We start from the raw sequence: 21204 nt of genomic DNA on the forward strand, positions 1-21204 counted from the left end.
CATTCAAAAATCTATAATTCTAGTAGTGCATGTTTCTGTTTCTCTAAACCAGTGCTCATTGACGCAAACCTCTAAACTTCCTTAAAATCATCTAGGAGCATTTTCAATTCATCCCTTTTGCTACTCAAACGTTTTACATTTCAGTACATCAATGTTACACATAGTATACATTCTATTGTTTACCTTAGTAATGTCTTGAAGCTGTTTGACAGTTGGACCTCCTCCTGCTGTGGTGGCAGTTTTGCTCTTCTTCCATATGCTGGTTGCATGGCTGCCACTACTTCTACTGCTCATTGTCTTTATGCTGGTTGATTTGATGCTGATGTTGTTTATGCTGCTTGGGGGTATTCTATGTTTTTAGCCAGAGTTGAGGCTACAAGCTGCTGGAAGCAGACACAACCACCAGTTATCTGGATCACTGAATAAATAATTAAAATTATTCATGGAAAGGCAGATATGAGACAGTTTTTGTGAATTAAACATCCTTGAGCACTTAATAAATTTATTTATTTATTATGTCATTTCAGGTAATGTCATCATGAGATATCTGCAATTAAGATTAAAAGAATGTAAGGAGTGGTAGTCATTTGTTATACAACATCAAGCTACAAAACATGAAAAATTAAAAATTTAAAAAAAAACTATCTTTAAAAATTATGCTCAAAAACACTAAGAGAGCACTCCAATGATGGGAGCAGTAGTGCAGAGATGTTACACTTTAAAATGGAGAAGTTTAAGTTAGGTCAAATACAAGAAAGTTTGGAACTATTCCACAGAGGGCCAAAGGAACATGCCCTAAACACCCAAGAGGACCTAGAAATTTTTACCCATAAGAGTTTTGAACGGACAGACTGAATTTAGCTGTAACTAGTTTTCTAACAATTTTCAAGAACTGACATATAGAGGCACTGCCACACCCTCCAGCTGTTGACAGGGTGTCACCCTGCCTCGTGTTTGCTAGGCCAGCATGGCTGCACAGTATACAACCGGCCTTGGGTTCCACATTGCTGGTTCCCCAGCAAGATGGATCTGCCTTCCAAAATATTTTAATTTAGAAGGCAGATTGATTTATTATTTACAATCTGTTTTACGAGTCTACACATTTCGGTAGAATTCATAGGTCATATATTTTTTATTACTCAACACATGTTAATGTAACAGCAAGTAGTACTTTGCTAATCACAATCTCATGTTAATGCAGAATTTATTTAAAACTAAAGCTCATGTGATTGTTGTATAGGTATTATTGGTAGCAAATTCAGTGAATACTTGCTGTCAAGTTTAGGTTCATCTAGACTAATTGCCACTATCTGAAAAGGCTAATTTTGTGAGTACACAACTACACTCATTTACATCATGTTTCATTATTTGACCTTGAATGTCTTTAATTAGCAGTTTGTCTTTTTATAAATGCAAAGGGGGAGGGGGAAACAAAAAAATTAAAAAATTAATGCTATTTCATGGCAATAATACCAACTTGTGACAAAGCAAGCTGGGTATTTGTTTTGCCATCTGCCTCCTTAAAATTCATTTCTTCATGTTTGAATTAATTTCCATTAAAATACACGAGTATAATCTGCATTTTCATAAAAGATAAACATTGGCCCTCAGTTTTAAAGAACACCAGATCTATTTTTGTGCTTAGTTTTATGTAAGTACTGGCAACTGATTTTCTAATTTATTTTGACTCTTCATAGTTAGTATCTTTTGTTATAGGGTGAAATCAGTAATTTTTTGTAAATTAAATTCTATTGTTGATGTATAAACACATATAAATTCTGTACTAATTACAAACATTTGGAGGAACAGCTAACAGTATTCTTAAAGGATCTATTTGGCCCTATTTGAAAACATGTTAGCAAAGCCAGCTCTTAATTAATTCCAAAGTAACAGTTTTGTCAAAATTATTGTTTGCATAACTATATAAGTTATTTTCGTTATTTAAACAAATAATTCAGCTTAACCCTCGTAGTAGAAGAAACTGTTAAAAATAACCAGTCTCTCGATGTATTCAGCTAATTTAATGAGTTAAGTTTTAATTGTAATTTCTGTAAATTAAACATCAAACAATGTAAAGTTTCAGTACCTATTATTGTGAGGATATATAAGGGCCCAAATTTTGGTTCCGAGACAGTCAGTCCACAGCCGAATTTCAAACAAGAAACCTGTGTTGGTTAGAAAAACAACAATGCATCAATGTAACTGTGAAATAAGTGTAACACAATTAGGCCAAGTGTAAAAACAATGGCAATATCTGTTCCATGTGTACCTGATTATTCTGAAGGAACTGTGAACTCTGTTGTTAGGATTTTACTGCTCATAGATGCTCAACAGCAAACTATTGTAGCACTATGTGGATGTTCACCTGAAAACTATTAATAAGGCTTATCAAAAGTTAACGATAGTGCACTGGCCATATTAAATGTGTATATGGGGGGTTGTGAAAAGTAAAAGTAAACAACTGTGAAATGCAAATGTGTGCCTGTCAGTTACATCATTTACAGTAGATAGTACTGCACTTCCACCCCCCCCCCCCCCCCCCCCCTATTTTTCAGCCAGTATGTCGACAGCGAGGATAACAAGCAAAGAAATAAAAGAGGGCAAATGTTGTCACAACCTGTCAGCCAGAACATGAATCTTTGTATAATTTCTTAGTTGTGTTGTTAGATGATGCTTCAATTTTTTATGTTAATAGTTCTGACATTGAACCTTGTTTTGCAAAATCTTCGTTTTTGGTGATTGTACTTTTTAAAAATATTTTTTTTTACATTTTAATTTTTTTTATGAGGCTTGATACTGTCTAACAAACAACTATCATTCATTGTGTTCCTTTAATCTCAATGCAGGTATCTGATGATTACAGTAGCTGGAAAGGTGTAAAAAACTGAGAAATAAATATTTCCTTTACTCATAGACACCAGGCACATTTACCAGAAGATTCCTACAGATGTATAATATTCCTCCAAAGAAAGTCACTTATAACATTAATTCAAATTTCTTTTTTTTCAGTTTAGGCATTTCAACAAATACATAATGTTAATGGCAGAGATAGAAAAGCCTCAAATATAAGCTACATTCTTCACTACAAGCTTTTATATTCTGTTCAAGAGCAATCAGACATACTATGAGAATGATTCTGTGCATCATCTTATACTCAAAATTTTGAGAGCACATTTTTCAATGTAACTCAGGACACTTGTTAATTCTTCCAATATGACTGTGCAAAATATTGGATTATCAACTGCCTATACAATACTCTTACTCCTCAATTTTACTCAGTGAATACTTAGCCAGCATCCTGTTCTTCAATTTGAGCCAGACAATAACAGATACTTGGAAGTGCATAATATGCTGAACTGAGTCTCATGATTATTTTATCTCCATTAACTTGTTCCCAGTTAGACTTCAAGCAACTGTAATTGTAATTTTTATTTTGTGTACAAGCAGCAGGTCATTTTAATTTTTTTAAAATTGCGATATTGTGACTGTAAACTCTTAAACAACTTCCTGTGAACCATTTGAGTCCTTTATGCTATAATCTTTTGTGAGTCTAGTGCATTTAGATTAGGGCTGACAATTCATATGTCAGCCACGTAGCAAATATTAAATTTTGCAAACAATCCTCAAACATCACTGGAAGATAATTTCCATAGATTAATAATAGGATTGGACCTGATATAGATGTAGAACGTTTCACTGTTTGGTGGCATGCTGGTTATCATTAAGAATAACACTTTGTGAACAATCCCTCAAAATTATGCCAGATCATTTCTGTACATCAGGAATAGTGGTTAACTCAATAAAGAACCTTGGTGTGTCCCATATTTTATATTCCCTATTTAGAGGTTAGTTTTATTTTCTACTTTATTTTTATTTCTGTTGTACTGGTTGCATTCATTCACTCGCAGATTGTGTTCCATAACTCCCATCATACTGCAGAGCCCTCATGAATGTAAAATGATTTAAGTTACACATTAACAGATAGAAGCAGCTGCTGTAGGCTGCTTCAGTAAAGTATAGAAACAACCAGTTGTGATACTCCTGATCTACTCACAGTGATAATTATGGAAATTACTTCTATATTACTTTACACAGTTATGGTACGTTATATGAGCTGCTATTCCTTCTCCTGAACAGCTCAGCTACTTTTTCCATCTAATACCTTAAAAAAGACCACTATCAGCTTTTTAAATATCAACAAAGTCAATATCTGTTTAATTCAAACATTAGAGGTTTGTGAATGTACATATTCTGATAAGTGAGTGACTAGTGAGGTATCCTTTTAGTTTGTTTTAGAAAATCTGTCAGTTTCAGTTTCCTGTCTGATGTCTCTAAGAAGTCTATTATACAGGGTGTTTGGAAATCCCCTTTACAAATTTCTAGAGTAGAGGGGACTGAATACATAATATTCTGAATAGGAACTCATGTTCAGAAACATGCCATTTCCCTTCTATGCTAGTTTCAGTTCAGATGGTTAACACATCTGCTTCTACATCAGGAAGTGAATCAGGCATGATGCAATACAATTAATAGGTAACAACTCAAACACTCATTTATCACTTAAGCACATCTGTTTGTATTGACACAGATGTTTTCATTATTCCAAAACCAAAAATAACTCAGCATATTGTACATACAGAACAGTACCGAGACACTACAACAGCAGCTAGATGTGGCAACCATCACTGTTAACAGACATGTTATCTACAAAGCATGTCTTTGCACACACCTTCCATTCTACAAGTCCCAGAAGTTTGCAAAGGGAACTTTGAATGCTCTGTAGTCTTTGGTACTGGAAAATTAAACTTCATTTTGAATATTCTAAAGGGACACATAGTTCATATGGAAGTTATTTTTTTTCTTCTATTGTTGTGGTATAGAACTGATAGTTAATTGCCAGACAGTGTGGCCGAGAGGTTCTAGACGCTTCAGTCTGGAACCTTGCAATCATTACGGTCACAGGTTTGAATCCTGCCTTGGTCATGGATGTGTGTGATATCCTTAGATTAGTTAGGTTTAAGTAGTTCTAAGTTCTAGGGGAATGATGACCTCAGATGTTACGTCCCATAGTGCTCAGAGCCATTTGAACCATTTTTGATTGTTAATCCTTAAACCTGAATTCACTTTTGTTACAAACTAAAAAGATAAATAATGGAATAAGTGGCAAGCTTTACAGATCAAGATAGCTCAGTCTACAGCTTTTGTAAGTCAAACCTGATTAACCTTTTTCAGGTCCTGAAGGGAATCCAGATTTGTGTGCACAGTTGCTACTCATAATATTACAGCATCAAACTTGCTACGAAACATAGTTTCTGCCTCCACCAGTTCTTAAACTTCTTCAGATCCTTAGATAATGATCTGATATCTTCTATCACTATCCTACATCTAAAACTTGATTTCACAATGTTTGCATGCATATCTTCTATCACTATCCTACATCTAAAACTTGATTTCACAATGTTTGCAGCATGAAAAGAATTTTATCACATCTGTGTTTTGTGTGACTTTTCTTACGACCTGTCAGAGGAATCTTTTCTGTTAGTCTTCTTCAAACTGCTCCCTACTTATGGTATAAGGAGGTACTTTTCTGCCTCAGGTTAGAGAATGGGCCATATTTGTTTTTCAGTTCGACAGTAAATGAACAGTGTGAACTATCCTCTTTCTAAACTTTCATTTACAGCTTTTAGATCTGTCTGAAGTATGCACATTCTGGCCTCATGCCTTAGTTGTCTCTCCTCTGAACTCTATGTAGTTACAGGAGAATTTAATTAATAATAGTGATGACTGCTGATGTATGAAACATTTTTTCTTTATTTCTGATGCCTTGTTGCAATTCTGAGAAAGCTAGAATTCCTCTTTACATAGAATAGCTATTCCACTTCAGTAATAGAGGTCAATTTTTAGAAATAATGATAAGTTACTGTTTAGGTAAATATTGCATCATTAACACATACCCAAGCAATATACTAAGAAAGCATCACTGGTCATCAGAAACAAATAGATAACCAATATCAAATTGTTGACTGGTAAAGAGTAGCTGCCATAGGTGTATCCAGTTGGAGGGAGAAGGCAGCTGCTCCCAACTCCCCCCCCCCCCCCCCCATCCCCCTGCCCTCACCAGTCCCAAAAAAATTTCTTCACAAATTGAACTTAAATCTTATTCTGACCCAATGACAGACACAACACTTAAAGTTGAGTTTCAAAAAAAAGGTAGATAATATGATGAATACACAGTACTGTGTGTCATGAAACTTCAAAACTAATTCACATTCAATGTACAACTAACCTGAACTCTCCCTCCCCCCCTCAAACACCTTCCCGTCACCCCCCCCCCCCCCTTTGGATATCAATATTTTGCGGAGCCCAGTGTGTCTCATTTTATGCAGTTTTGTGTGGAGGGAAGTATACAGTCCATAGAAGTCGCTTCATTGAGGGCCAGTAGGTAGCTTGAAGATGTTGCAACGAGCAGATCCAAGTCTCAGCCCTGAAAAATCCACATTGAGTGGTATTCATTGTGCAGCTTGCCATTTGTAAGAACAAAGGTGATTTATGTGTCAAATACGTTATTTTCTGTTTTATCTTTTGAGTGGAAATAAGAGAAGGACAGCAGAGTCCTCTCGCACTGTATACTCGGAACTTAAGTGTACGAACACAGGAGCCGGAGGCCTGGAAGTAAACAGCTGAGTACACTATATTTTCTGGGCGCATCTGCGCTCTCAAGAAGTACGCTATAAGGAACGACTTCAAAAATTACTGAAGATACACAGATTTCGTTGTAACGGCATGGTATATAGTTCAGCAGTATTGCAAATGAAGTAGTTTTGTTTCTTACATAATCTAGCCTCAGACGTTAATGTAGCTGGTGTGTTGAACAGAAACACACCCGATGCCACGCTGTTTTGAACATCGCTTATATGCTACTGTTACAGCTTTGTGGCACGAAGTTCGATACTGCCCAACTCCTGCCGTTTAGGCAACCCAACATACATAGTTGTGAAGCGGTAGACCGCTGCAAGGGCGCTCACCTTGCAAGGTGTATTTCAATTAGCTGTTGCAAGGAGTTCCTAGAATGTTTCAAGAATTCATAGGAAATCTGAGGTAGTTGTTGCATGCGTCTTCTCTTCCAGCAATATCTACATTCCATCCAGCACCAAACAAGTCTTGAGAAAGACGATGAGCAATCAATACTCCACCCAGTTCAATTAGCTCAAGAGTTCATCACACACTGCAGGAATAATTAAGACGTCAGTACAGTTCTCCGTAAGTCGCTCAAGTTTTCTTGTTATGGTTCTTGGGATGTCACAGAGGAAAGTCTGTTAACGGATTATCAACTTAATACTTAAATGTTTCAAAACATTAAGAATTCACTTTCTTACGAATTTCTCCATAATTTTGCTCAAATACTACAAACATGTGGGTTCCAATAATAATAAATTAACAGTCCAAAATATTGCACTGTTACCAGTTAAAGCTTCCAAGCGTTACCATTTTTCCTGCTGTAATTGAATTGCTCTGTGTACCTATTCTGAAAGTGTATTAAAGGGCGAACGGGAGAAACTTATGATTGGCTCGGAAAAATACATAGTATTCACTATAAAGAAACTTTCTAATAAGATGCGGGAAAAGCAGACACTTATATCTTTCTGTGCTAGCTCTGATTTCTATTATTTTATTATGATGTTCATTCTCCCTATGTAACTGGGCGCTAATAAAATATTTTCACAGTCTGAGGAGAAAGTTGCTTGAAATGTCATGATATGATCCTCACGCAACGAAAAACGCCTTTGTGTTAATGACTGTCACCTCCAATTCACGTATCATATCCGTGACGCTCTCTCCCCTGTTTCGCGACAGTACAAAAGGAGCTGCCCTTCTTTGAAATTTTTCGATGTCCTCTGTCGATTTTATCTGATGCAGACCCCACATCGCACAGCAATACTCCAGAAGAGGACGTACAACTGTAGTATAGGCAGTCTCTTTAGGAGCCTGTTGCACCTCCTTAGTGTTCGGCCAATAAATCGTAGTCTTTGGTTTGCTTTACCCACAACATTATGTAAGTGACTGTTGCAACTTAAGTTACTCTTAACTGTAATACCGAAGTATTAAGCTGAATTTACCGCCTTCAGATTTGTCCAATGAGTCGTGATCATCGAATAACTAACAACATTGCGAGACGTGGACTAGCGGCAGGTGCCGGCGGCTATAACTTCGACGCTCTGTAGCGTCCTTGGATGACGCTTCCGGACACGTGTTCCTATACTCGATTTCTTCCGCAAGACACTCACTAAAATGCCTCGAAGTTTGTCGTAACATTTCTCAGACTCCCTGTACACAGTGTGGTCAATTGATCGTAACCGGGCCAAACATCTCACGAAATAAGCGTCAAACTAAAAAACTACACAGAACGAAACGTGTCTAGCTTGAAGGGTGAAACCAGATGTCGCTATGATTTACCCGCTAGATGGCGCTGCCATAAGTCAAACGGATATCAACAGCGGTTTTTTTTTTAATAGGAACCCCCACTTTTTATTCCGTATTCGTGTAGTACTTAAAGAAATATGAATGTTTTAGTTGGACCACTTTTTTCGCTTTGTGGTAGATGGCGCTGTAATAGTCACAAACGTATGGTTCACAATTTTAGATGAACAGCTGGTAACAGGTAGGTTTTGTAAATTAAAATACAGAACGTAGGTACGTTTGCACATTTTATTTCAGATGTTCCAATATGATACATGTATGTTTGTGAACTTATCACGTCTGAGAACACATGTTGTTACAGCGTGATTACCTGTAAATACTATATTAATGCAATAAATGCTCAAAATGATGTCCGTAAACCTCAATGCGTTTGGCAATACGTGTAACGACATTCCTCTCAACAGCGAGTAGTTCGCCTTCCGTAATGTTCGCACAGGCATTGACAATGCGCTGACGCATGTTGTCAGACGTTAACGGTGGATCACGATAGCAAATGTCCTTCAACTTTCCCCGCAGAAAGAAATCCGGGGACGTCAGATCCGATGAACGTGCGGGCCATGGTATAGTGCTTCGACGACCAATCCACCTGTCATGGAATGTGCTATTCAATACCGCTTCAACCGCACGCGAGCTATGTGCCGGACATCCATCATGTTGGAAGTACATCGTCATTCTGTCATTCAGTGAAACATCTTGTAGTAACATCGGTAGAATATTACCTAGGAAATCAGCATACATTACACCATTTAGATTGCCATCGATAAAATGGGGGCCAATTATCCTTCCTCCCATAATGCCGCAACATACATTAACCCGCCAAGGTCGCTGATGTTCCACTTGTCGCAGCCATCGTGGATTTTCCGTTGCCCAACAGTGCATATTATGCATGTTTACGTTATCGCTGTTGGTGCATAATGCTTCGTCGCTAAACAGAACACATGCAAAAAATCTGTCATCGTCCCGTAATTTCTCTTGTGCCCAGTGGCAGAACTGTACTCGACGTTCAAAGTCGTCGTCATACAATTCCTGGTGCATAGAAATATTGTACGGGTGCAAGCGATGTTGATACAGTATTCTCAGCACCGACGTTTTTGAGATTCCCGATTCCCGCGCAATTTGTCTGCTACTGATGTACGGATTAGCCGCGACAGCAGCTAAAACACCTAGTTGGGCATCGTCATTTGTTGCAGGTCGTGGTTGACGTTTCACATACGGCTGAACACTTCCTGTTTCCTTAAATAACGTAACTATCCGGCGAACGGTCCGAACACTTGGATTATGTCCAGGATACCGAGCGGCATACATAGCACACGCCCGTTGTGCATTTTGATCACAATAGCCATACATCAGCACGATATCGACCTTTTCCGCAATTGGTAAATGGTCCATTTTAACACGGGTAGTGTATCACGTAGCAAATACCGTCCGCACTGGCGGAATGTTACGTGATACCACGTACTTATACATTTGTGACTGTTGCAGCGCCATCTATCACAAAGCGATAAAAGTGCTCCAACTAAAACACTCATATTTCTTTACGTAGTACACGAATATGTAATAAAAAATGGGGGTACCTATTTAAAAAGCGCAGCTGATATCCGTTTACCTATGGCAGCGCCATCTAGCAGGGCAACCATAGCGCCATATTGTTTCCACCTTCAAGCTAGACAAGTTTCGTTCTTTGTAGTTTTTTCGTTTGACGCTTATTTCGTAAGATATTTGGCTCGGTCACTGTCAGTGGACCACCCTGTACAGAATCCGACGAAAAGAATTTTGTTGTTCGGCACCATTGCCGTTTACCTTCGCCGAGTGATTCGTTTGTGTTGTAATGGCCCAGTTACACTTTTTCCATTCCTTGGCAGAATACTTATATGCAAAAAGTGAGGAAAGTTGTTAATTTATAAATGTTGCAGAGTGATGGGAGAAGGAAAGAGAGCTCGGAAATATCCTTTTATTAATGTTTTTGAAAAGAAGTTTCATATCGTTGTCAAGGAGCGGAGCCTCTAGCCATCGTCGAATTCTGGGTAATGAGGTTTGTGAAAGAATGACGGACACAAGAGCGGTGAGGGCGCAGATTCCACCTAAGAGGCGGCGTCCGGAAACCGTCACTGTCACAACAAAAAAAAGTTTTTAATTGAACAGTGTGTTTGTCAGTCGTAATTTTTTGTAATTTTTTGACTGAAGAATTTATGGTTGCGCCAAGATAGAGCTAAAGCTAGTTTTACAAATATTTATTGAAAAACTGTTAGGCCGTGCACGATGAAATATAGTGGTTTCAACTTTATTGCAAGAATACGTGTTCCTCTATTTCCAATGGCCAGCAGCTACTTTTACGAACTGAACTACAGTGAATTGAAACTGTTGTATTTTCAGTCAATTGTAGTGTTTACAGTTTCCTTAAACTGTTACGTGCAACTCAGTCAAAACTTATTCCACAGTTTGTCAGTCAATATTATTCTCGTAGTCAGGTGTTTATTCTAGGTCCTCAGCCAAATGTATTATGATGGATAATTGATGTCTACAGAGTTTTTATTTTAGGTCCCTAATAGTGGTGGCTCACCTAGTCGAATTACATAAGGTGCCTCAGAAGGAGTGGTTAATATTCAGGGATATGACACGAACGCTCATTTGAAGCAAAAACGTTCATATGGACATATGCCCCGTTCCATATGGTTTCAAGATAGAACACATTTAATGTACATTTGTTTGTGGGCTAATGGCACCCACGTACGTCTCTTACCCAACCAACGTCTCTGACGGTTTATTTTATCCCAACCTGCCTCGTTTCTTTAACCTCCTTGTTCAGTATGTGTTTCTGGTATAGAAATAAGAATGTACCCAAAACTGCACCATGTGGGATTCCCTTTGTGAAGTCGTCCCTCTCATTAAAATTTTCTAGCTTTCCAGTATTGTTTGAACTATTCAGCACAACTTTTTGCATTGTGTTTGTGAAGCAAAATTCAAACTAGCTTTGTGTAAATCCATCATTTCCATGAATAACAATATACAGTAAATGTGCTGTATCTCAGACTCCATAGTGTATATGTTGACATTAAATACTTTACGTCAAATGAGCGGTCCTATCCTATCCCTGAATGTTTACTATTCCTCCTGGGAGAACCTGTATAAAAACTTTATTGTACAAATTGTACCTTGGGCTATAAATCTTATTTAAAACTCACCGGAGGAGGAAATCGCCACAGTGTTGTGAACTTAATTTTGACAGTAAATCCACAAAAATGTGTAGACAATCGAAGACATGATATTCTGTTTCGAAACTACGTTATTGGCTCTTTTAATTCGGGGAAGTATCTCTACAAGCCCGGCCGACTCGAACGTCAAAATTAAACACATGATATCTCGCCACCAGTAAAAGATATATGCTTCAGTCAGATTTTTATGATGACTATAACGTCAGCATTAACAAAGATGCAAATAGCGAAATTCGATATCTTTTTTCCACGACACTGCGTTACTACTTCCATTCTGCTGCATTACGGCTGTATTGTTGTGTACAAATGTTGATGTATACAGGATATCAGACAAATAATAGCACAAACTTCTTGAGAAAAACTGTCTTATGTCTCTATTTTCGTAGAGTCGTATGTGTACTGTCCGTACAAGTAGCGCAGTGACGTATCGCTGTCGTTCTCGCAGCGTTGCGTCACGGAGGGATCACAGCTACGTGTGACCGGAAGAGGAGTTCCGTTCGTCGAGGCGAGCAGCCGCTCTGGAACGTGGCAGTCGCTCTACAGGCCGACCTGTGGCGCTCTTGTGCTCCAGTATTCTGACAAGTAGGCGCGGATGCACTGGGATGCCCCACCCAAGGACATTTTACTAACAGCTTTATATTTTTACCTACATCAATTCCTGCATTTCTAAAATAACTTTCGGAAAGTAAAGTAACATGAAAACATTTTGAAAGTGACAAGGAATTTTAGAAAATAACAAGTTAAGGTTAACACGACATCCTTTTCGCTTGTCCCTTGGAAGTCAGAACACATCGATGCGCTTGCTGAGTGACCGGTCGCGAAGAGTTACCGAGCCACGTAACGGCGTCCATTCATAGACTGATCACACCTTCTGCTAGCAACGAAACGGACACGGTCCCCAAGCCCACAGATAGTACCAGCAATCCGTAAGAAGCCGGAATGACACAAGAGAAAAGGGGGAAGAACCTCCAATAATGATGACATAAACACTTACTTCCCTGATCTTAGACGGAAACGACTGAAAGAAACTGCATTGCCCTCATTTACATGCTCCCGTAGCCACAGACTGCAAGACCTGTGTTCACCATAGCAGTGCTAAATAAAATGATACGGGTTATTACGCACTTGAATTTTATAACGCGTAACTTAGTTTCCTTGTAAGAGAAGCTAAAGCATTAAGGCAAGTAAATTATTATTTTTACACTAAAGCATTTTTATACTCTATTCTTGTTGTTGTTGTTGTTGCTTTTGCCTTCGTTCCTAAGACTGCTTTTGATGTAGCGCCCCACGCTACTCCCATTTGAACGTGCTTGCTGCACTCGCCTCTCTGCCTCCCTCTGCAATTTTTACCCACAAACTGCCCTTCAGTACTAAATTGACGACTAATTGATGTCTCAGAATGAATCCTATCAACCGACTTCTTCTTTTAATCAAGTGATGCCACAAATTCCTTTGCTCTTCAGTTCTGTTCAGTACCTCTTCATTATTCTGAAAGAAATAGATGTTCACACCAGTTGCACTTCTCTCTTTATTTATAAACACGACGGCTTTCGGCTCCCAAGCCCACTATCGGTCGGTATATGTCAAGAGTCCTGAGAGGGCGCTCTCAGGTCTCCTGACATATGCCTTGGGGGGCCGAAACCAGTCGTGTTTATAAATAAAGAGAGAAGTGGATCTGGTGAGGAATTTTTTTTTTTCAAAATCATTTCCACAGTAGGAGGAAATGTCACCATGTTCCACATGCTGGACACGAAATTGACCTCCTCATTAGTTATGCCATTTACTCATCTAATTTTCCGCATTCTTCTGTAGCACCACATTTCAAAAGTCTCTATTCTGTCCCTGTCTGAGCTGCTTGTCATCCACGGTTTACTTCTATAGTACTCTAAACTCCAGATGAACACCTTCAGGAAAGAAGATGTCAACAAATTTGTCTTCTTCAGAAACGCTTTTCTTGGAATTGCCAGTCTACATTTTCCATCTCCATTTTTCCATCTCCGGAACTTTACTGCCAAAACAGCAAAATTCATGCACTACTTTCAGTGGCTCATTTCCCACTACAATTCCCTCAGCAACGCCTGATTTAACTCGACGTCATTCCATAACCCTTGTTTTCCTTTTGTTGACGTTCACCAAATGGTTGTTTCAAATGGCTCTGAGCACTATGCGACTTAACTTCTGAGGTCATCAGTCGCCTAGAACTTAGAACCTAACTAACCTAAGGACATCACACACATCCATGCCCGAGGCAGGATTCGAACATGCGACCGTGACGTTCATCTTCTAACTCCTTTTAACGATCTGTCCGTTCACATCAGCTGCTCCTCCAGATCCTCTGGTGTCTCCAACAGACTTACAACGTCATCAGCAAGCCCTGAACTTTAATTATTCCTTCTCTAAATTTTTCTTTGCCTTCTTTTACTGCTTGCTCCTGTTATTATTATTACTATTATTATTATTGTTATTATTTTGTCGTCAGTCTTCTGAATGGTTTAATGAGACCCGCCACGAATTGCTTTCATTTTCTGGGTGAATTCCAATCACTGACTTCCTCAACAGTTTCTGTCATCTACAGCTCCGTCTAGTACCATGGCAGTTGTTCCCTAATGTCTTGAGACATGTCCTATCATCCGGTCCCTTATTGTTGCCAGTGTTTTCCATATATTCTATTCGTCGCCGTTTTACTGAGGAGGACCTCCTCATTTATTACCTTATCAGTCCACTTAATTTTCAACAAACGTCTGTAGCACCAAACCTCAAATGTTTCGATTCTCTTCTGTTCCTGTTTTCCCACAATTTATATTTCACTACCATACAATGCTGTGCTGCAAACTTACATTCTTAGACATATTTTCTGCAAATTAACGCTTATGATTGATACTAGTCGACTTCTCTTGGCCAGGAATACCCTGTTTTTATATCCTTCTTGCCCCGTCCACCATAGGTTACTTTGCTTACTAGGTAGCAGATTTCTTTAACTTCATGTACTTCGTGATCCCCAGTTCTGATGTTAAATTTCTCGCTGCTCTCATTTCTGCTGCGTCTCCTTACTTTCGTCTTTCTTCCTTTTACTTTCAGTCCAAATTCAGTACTCTTAGACAATCCATTCAACAGATCCTGTAAGTCTTCTTCAAATGATTCTGAGCACTGTGGGACTTAACATCTGTGGTCATCAGTCCCCTAGAACTTAGAACTACTGAAACGTAACTAACCTAAGGACATCGCACACACCCATGCCCAAGGCAGGATTCGAACCTGCGACCGTAGCGGTCACTCGGTTCCAGACTGAAGCGCCTAGAACCACACGGCCACAACGGCCGGCAAGTCTTCTTCACTTTCACTTCCACTGAGGATGCAATGTCGTAAGCGAATCTTAACATTCATATCCTTTCACCTCGAATTCTACTCCTACTCTTGACTCTTTCTTCTGTTTCTGTTCATTCTATACATCGAAGCAGTGACAGTCCAGTCTTGTGTATAATACCAGTTTTCCCTGTTGCTTACCTCTACTTTTCTCAGAATGTCAAAAGTCTTGCACCATTTTGCATTGTTGAACCCTTCTTCTAGTCCAAAAATCCTATGAATGTGTCTTGATTTTTCTTCAGTCTTGCCTCTGCTATTCATTTGCAACGTCAGAACTGTTTCTCTGTTGCCTTTACTTTCCCCAGTTCTTCCCACGCCGATTTTTCCTTACTAGTCCCTTAAACTTCAGCCTATTCTTCATCATTAGTAAATTGTGGTCTGAGTCTATATCTACTCCTGGGTACGCCTTACAATCCAATATCTGATTTCGGGGACTCTGCCTGATAATGATGTAATCTAGCTGGTGTCTTCCCATATCTCTGGCTTTTTCGAAGTGTACCACATCCTCTCTTGATTCTTGAACCAAGCATTCGCTATTCCTAGCTGAAATTTATTGTAGAACTAAATTATTTATACTCCTCCCTCATTCCTACTACCAACCCCATATTCTCACGTAACCCTTTCTTCTATTACTTCCCCCAACAACCGCATTCCGATCTCCCGGTAATACTTTAGGTACAGAATTACGCGTTCAATATCGTGACATACTTTCTGTATTTCTTCATCTTCTGATTGCGACGTCTGTAAGCATATCTGAACTGCTGTTGTTGGTATTGGTTTTCTGTCGATTCTGATGAGAAGAAATCGCTGAGTTGTTCACAATAACTCACTCTTTAGAGTACCTTGAGATTCATAACGAATCCTATCCCCGTTACACTATATTCTGCTAATGTTGATATTACCCCGTACTCGTTAGACCAGAAATCCTTGTCTTCTTTCCTTTTCAATTCGCTGAGACCCCCCTATATCTAGACTGGACCTTTGCGCTTTCCTTTTCAGATATTTCTAGCTTCCCCACCATATTCAAACTTTGGACATACCGTGCCAGGCTAATAGAACATTATCATTTTGTTGGTTACTCAGTCTTTGCCTCATGGTCACCTCCCCCTTGGTAGTTCCATCCCGGAGATCCGGAATATTTTGCCAACGGAAAGATCGCTATGACATGTTTTGAACTACAAGCCACATATCCTGAAGGTACACATCATGTGGCTTTAATGTAGTGGTTTCCTTTACCCTGTGCATCCTCAAGCATTTGATAATTGCTGATTCTGTCGCCATTTAAGGGCAGTTTTCCACCCCAAGTCCAAGAGAGAGTCCTGAACCTCTGTCCCTCCTCGCCCTCTTTGAAAATGCGGTTGCCCACTGTACAGGTTGAATAACATTGGGGACAGGCTACAACTCTATCTTATTCTCTTCTCGATCACAGTCCTTCGACACTTGGGATGCCGTCCGGTTTCAGTACAATTTGCAAATCGCGTTTCGCTCCCTGTATCTTACACTTGTTAGTTTCAGAATTTCAAAGAATGTATTCCAGTGAACGTTGTTAAAAGCTTTCTCCAAATCTACAAATCCTATTAGTAATGCAAAATTTCTATTCGAACTTTTCATAGAACACAGTTCATTAACATGAAGCCTCATCCCCCAAAGTTACGTACTCAGTTTAATGTCCACAAAGTAGATCATCCAATTCGCCCGATTTCGAATAGAGCTCTCACATAGAAACGCTCAAAATTGACTCCTCTTTTTCCTTAGTATACACTCTAATTATCGTCTTCCCCTCTCCCTTTTATTACATTGCAATAGTTTTCATACAAAATGTATAGAATAGTTGCTATTGCAATATCCTGTACAAATTTCAGTTTGCGTAATACTTGTAATTGACTTGTGAAATGAACACTTATATGCTTTTTAAAATATTTTTGTTATTTAAGCACTGATTTCTTCGATTTGCTAATAGGTGGCGCGAGTTGTTTCGGTTCCACGTTGGAGCGACTTCGGCCTGTGAGCTTCTGAGTCCGACACCATTCCCAGTGCTTGTTTCTTCCTTCAGCTCTTAGCGGCGTACAGTGAGCTACGCTCTATAGCTTTACCTTTGCTGACAGTTGCCAGCTTTATGTCAACTCCAATGTCTAATTTTATGTGGTTTAAATATTACCTTCTTATAAAGTAATTTATATGACGAGAGCATTTTCTTCTTAAATCTGTTCATCTGTTATTACATGTGAGTATAGCCTCCTGGTAAATCTGTTCGATATAATAACCTGCTTTTGTGAATTTTCTCTATTACAATGGTATTGTAATGTTTTTAGCTAATTGTCTGGATTTTCTGGAGGAGACCTCCGTAGTCGGTGTTGTAACCAGGTTAAAGAAAATTCTTGTTACAATCGGTTGTCTGTATTACACAAATCATATTCTTGTACGGTTGCTGTCACACAGCCATGTTTCAAATTGGAATTCTATAAACGTCGGTTTGCCATTCCTTAACCTATCTTCTGGCGCAAATCGCAGGATCAATATTGCTTCGCGTATTCCAACATTTCAACGGAATCCAAATTCATCTTCCCCGAGCTCAGCATCTACCAATTTTTCGATTCTTCTGTTAATAATTCTTGTCAGTAATTTTTTTACCATGACTGATTAAACTAATACTTCGGCAATATTCTTATCTTTCGGCACTTGATTTCTTGGAACTGCAGTTATTACGTCTTCTTGTAGTCTAAGCGTGTTTCCCCTCTCTCATACATCTTGCACAACAGGTGGAATAGTTTTGTTGTGGCTGCCACTCCCCGAAAGATATCAACAGTCTGAGGGAATGTCACCTACCCCTGGGGCTTGCTTCGTTTTAGGTCTATCAGTGCTCTCTCAAATTCTTATCGCAGTATCATATCTCCAATCTCATCTTCATCTGCTTCTTCTTTCACTTCCATAATACAGCCTTCAAGTTCATTTAATCAATTATAAGAAATTGCAGTTAAGAGCAACGATCGGATGTGATAAAATTGGGAAATATTTGCAAATTACTTCAGGCAGTTACACGAGTCTGATGTTTTACAAGTCTGATAAGTTTTTCAGCAACAATGTTATTCAGAAATGGTGATCTACAAAATATACTTAAAAGAAGTTTAAGAAAAATAAATATTGAACAGCAGTTACTTTTGTGTCGAATGTGGCACGAATGGTAGCAGAGTTTCCAATAATTTAACAATTCATTGATAGTTCGAAAGTTAAAAGACCCACTTGTAGCTGAATTTTACTACATTTCCGTTTCCCCAAAGCAGAAGTCTTAGAAAACTTTCCTATTACACAGTAAATTACCAACACCTCTGTCCTCCTACAGCAAGATATCAAAGTAAAACAGGTAGTAGGAAAAGCAGACAGAAGACTTAGATTCATAGGAAGAATCTTAAGGAAATGTAACTCATTCACGAAAGAAGTGGTTTATAAGGCGCTTGTTCGCCCGATTCTTGAGTATTGTTCATCTATCTGGGATCCCTATCAGGTAGGACTCATAGACGAGATAGAGAAGATCCAACGAAGAGCGGTGCGTTTCGTGACGGGACCGTTTAGCTTTCGAGAGAACGCTACGGAGGTGCTAAACAAACTCCACTGGCAGACGTTACAAAAGAGACGTTGTGCGTCACGGAGAGATTTACTACTGAAATTTGGGGACTGCACTTTCAGGAGGAGTCAGACAACATATTACTCCCCCCCCCCACATACATCTCTCGTATTGGCCACGAGGAGAAAATTCGAGAATTAGAGCCAATACAGATGCTTACCGACATACTTTCTTCCCACGCACTATTCGCGAGTGGAACAGGGTTGGAGGGATCAGATAGTGGTACTGAAAGTACCCTCCGCCACACACCATTATGTGGCTTGCGGAGTATGATGTAGATATAAAACTTTGTTACCGCCTCCTCCTATGGCTCAAACAGAAATGTCCTTCTCGCTTTTCCCTTGTGCCCAAAAGCACTTCAATTTCCCAGTGTTGTCCAGCGACTTACCGCTCCTACCAATGAAGACTAGGTATACCCCAACAAAAAGGACAAGTTTCGTACAATGTCATGAAATGCGCAAAACGAATCACCATTTTAACACTAAAAACCCTACAAAGTAGTATCCAACGAAACTAAACAAGATATTCTTGAAACCAATGCTTCGAATGAAATACGAAGAGTATTCGGAAAGAAATGTCCGATTGGCCGCGAAATAGAAAACACAGTGAAAATCAAAAATGTTTTACACTCCTGGAAATGGAAAAAAGAACACATTGACACCGGTGTGTCAGACCCACCATACTTGCTCCGGACACTGCGAGAGGGCTGTACAAGCAATGATCACACGCACGGCACAGCGGACACACCAGGAACCGCGATGTTGGCCGTCGAATGGCGCTAGCTGCGCAGCATCTGTGCACCGCCGCCGTCAGTGTCAGCCAGTTTGCCGTGGCATACGGAGCTCCATCGCAGTCTTTAACACTGGTAGCATGCCGCGACAGCGTGGACGTGAACCGTATGTGCAGTTGACGGACTTTGAGCGAGGGCGTATAGTGGGCATGCGGGAGGCCGGGTGGACGTACCGCCGAATTGCTCAACACGTGGGGCGTGAGGTCTCCACAGTACATCGATTTGTCGCCAGTGGTCGGCGGAAGGTGCACGTGCCCGTCGACCTGGGACCGGACCGCAGCGAAGCACGGATGCACGCCAAGACCGTAGGATCCTACGCAGTGCCGCAGGGGACCGCACCGCCACTTCCCAGCAAATTAGGGACACTGTTGCTCCTGGGGTATCGTCTCCATGAAGCTGGGCTACGGTCCCGCACACCGTTAGGCCGTCTTCCGCTCACGCCCCAACATCGTGCAGCCCGCCTCCAGTGGTGTCGCGACAGGCGTGAATGGAGGGACGAATGGAGACGTGTCGTCTTCAGCGATGAGAGTCGCTTCTGCCTTGGTGCCAATGATGGTCGTGTGCGTGTTTGGCGCCGTGCAGGTGAGCGCCACAATCAGGACTGCATACGACCGAGGCACACAGGGCCAACACCCGGCATCATGGTGTGGGGAGCGATCTCCTACACTGCCCGTACACCTCTGGTAATCGTCGAGGGGACACTGAATAGTGCACGGTACATCCAAACCGCCATCGAACCCATCGTTCTACCATTCCTAGACCGGCAAGGGAACTTGCTGTTCCAACAGGACAATGCACGTCCGCATGTATCCCGTGCCACCCAACGTGCTCTAGAAGGTGTAAGTCAACTACCCTGGCCAGCAAGATCTCCGGATCTGTCCCCCATTGAGCATGTTTGGGACTGGATGAAGCGTCGTCTCACGCGGTCTGCACGTCCAGCACGAACGCTGGTCCAACTGAGGCGCCAGGTGGAAATGGCATGGCAAGCCGTTCCACAGGACTACATCCAGCATCTCTACGATCGTCTCCATGCGAGAATAGCAGCCTGCATTGCTGCGAAAGGTGGATATACACTTTACTAGTGCCGACATTGTGCATGCTCTGTTGCCTGTGTCTATGTGCCTGTGGTTCTGTCAGTGTGATCATGTGATGTATCTGACCCCAGGAATGTGTCAATAAAGTTTCCCCTTCCTGGGACAATGAATTCACGGTGTTCTTATTTCAATTTCCAGGAGTGTATTTTCAACAGTCTGCTACATCTTCCGGCTACTTCTCTACATAGTAACCGCTCCGACTCAGACATTTGCTGTAGCGTTGAAACAACTTTCCAGTACCCCTGTCACAGAAGGCAGCCACCTGTGCTTTCCAACACTTCTCTACGAGTGGTCTTCGGCTCGTTGTCTGTGCCAAAATCCTGCTATCATGGCCAGCGGTTCATGTGAGCAGAGATGAACATCAGAGGGAGCAAAGTCTGGGCTGTATGATGGGTGACCAAACACTTCCCTTAGAAAATGATGCAGGGGCGTCGGCATTGTGCCTGCAGTGTGCGGCCGAGAACTGCCCCGAAGAAGGAAATGCATGTCAGGCATGTTATGTGGGGTTGCATGAAATTATGCAAAAACGTGCAGTGGGCACTAATACTTAGCAGGAGACACTATTGTTCTAGATATCTTTGCGTGCCCACTGTGTGCTAAGAACTGAAAAGAGCGACCGACAGGCATAACAGAGACGCTGCCCAA

The sequence above is a fragment of the Schistocerca gregaria genome, chromosome 1 (genome assembly GCF_023897955.1).
Source record: "Schistocerca gregaria isolate iqSchGreg1 chromosome 1, iqSchGreg1.2, whole genome shotgun sequence".
Taxonomy (NCBI): Eukaryota; Metazoa; Arthropoda; class Insecta; order Orthoptera; family Acrididae; genus Schistocerca; species Schistocerca gregaria.